The sequence below is a fragment of the Stomoxys calcitrans genome, chromosome 2 (genome assembly GCF_963082655.1).
Source record: "Stomoxys calcitrans chromosome 2, idStoCalc2.1, whole genome shotgun sequence".
NCBI classification, from domain to species: domain Eukaryota; kingdom Metazoa; phylum Arthropoda; class Insecta; order Diptera; family Muscidae; genus Stomoxys; species Stomoxys calcitrans.
Genome location: NC_081553.1, coordinates 172,707,406 through 172,708,268, shown reverse-complemented (window position 1 = coordinate 172,708,268; position 863 = coordinate 172,707,406). Strand labels below are relative to the sequence as shown.

Below are 863 nucleotides of genomic sequence, written 5' to 3'. Positions count from 1 at the left end.
AGAAGAAAGAGTGCAATTACAGAGTTACAAGCTGTGAAAAAATTTGTCAACGCCGACTATATGAAAAATCCGCAATTACTATTTGGGCAACTCAATACAAAGACCTTTTTAGTATTTTACGAACAAAATAAAATTACAAATATATACTTTGCAATTGACTCATAGCATTCTGTTTTAATTTTTGTATAGAAATTGCCCGAAGTATTGCAAATTTTCAAAAGTAATTCTTATATTCGGCATTTATACTTCAGTCTGTCTGCACATGACGTGATTATTGGCAGTCTAGGTCAGATTTAATTTGTTTTAACATTTTATTGTCCAATTTGACATTGAATATGCATTTTAAATGTATATTTCAATCCGATAATGTTTGACAGACGTTTAACAGGAAGTTAACACTATGAGTTGAACTATTTGTCAAATCACGTACCCAATCAAATAATTTATCAGTACTCCACCTAGCCATCACAAACATTTTAGTCATTCTTCGCTTGTCCACAACCACGAATACCGTACCAAGGGACCGCCACAATATTGACAACAACTTGTGCAATTGTTTTTACAGTGGGAGGGCAAGACTCATGTGGGTGTGCAAAATTAATGCAGGTAGTTGCCCAAGGAATCTTTCGTTCTTAAAGTAAGACAAAGAACATCTGTAATTCTGGTTTTGGACAATGCTGGTAAAACAACTGCAGCACTTTTTTCTCTATTTCTGTTAAAGATTTTAACAACCGTTCAAGTGAAAATTGGTGAAGTGTAGCGTTGGAGTGCAAACGAACAGTGCAAAATCTTTACAGGAACAACATGTCAGATGTCATCTTAAAATAAATTTGAATATGTAAAACATTTGGAGAAACAGTTTA

General features: G+C 33.6%; 1 long non-coding RNA gene across 1 annotated transcript; it reads left to right on the top strand.

Moving 5' to 3' along the window:
• Positions 1-437: 437 nt before the first annotated feature.
• On the top strand, positions 438-863 carry LOC106094142 (uncharacterized). Its single transcript, XR_001222498.2, has 2 exons — positions 438-637; positions 722-863. It is a non-coding gene; the product is annotated as an uncharacterized LOC106094142 (long non-coding RNA).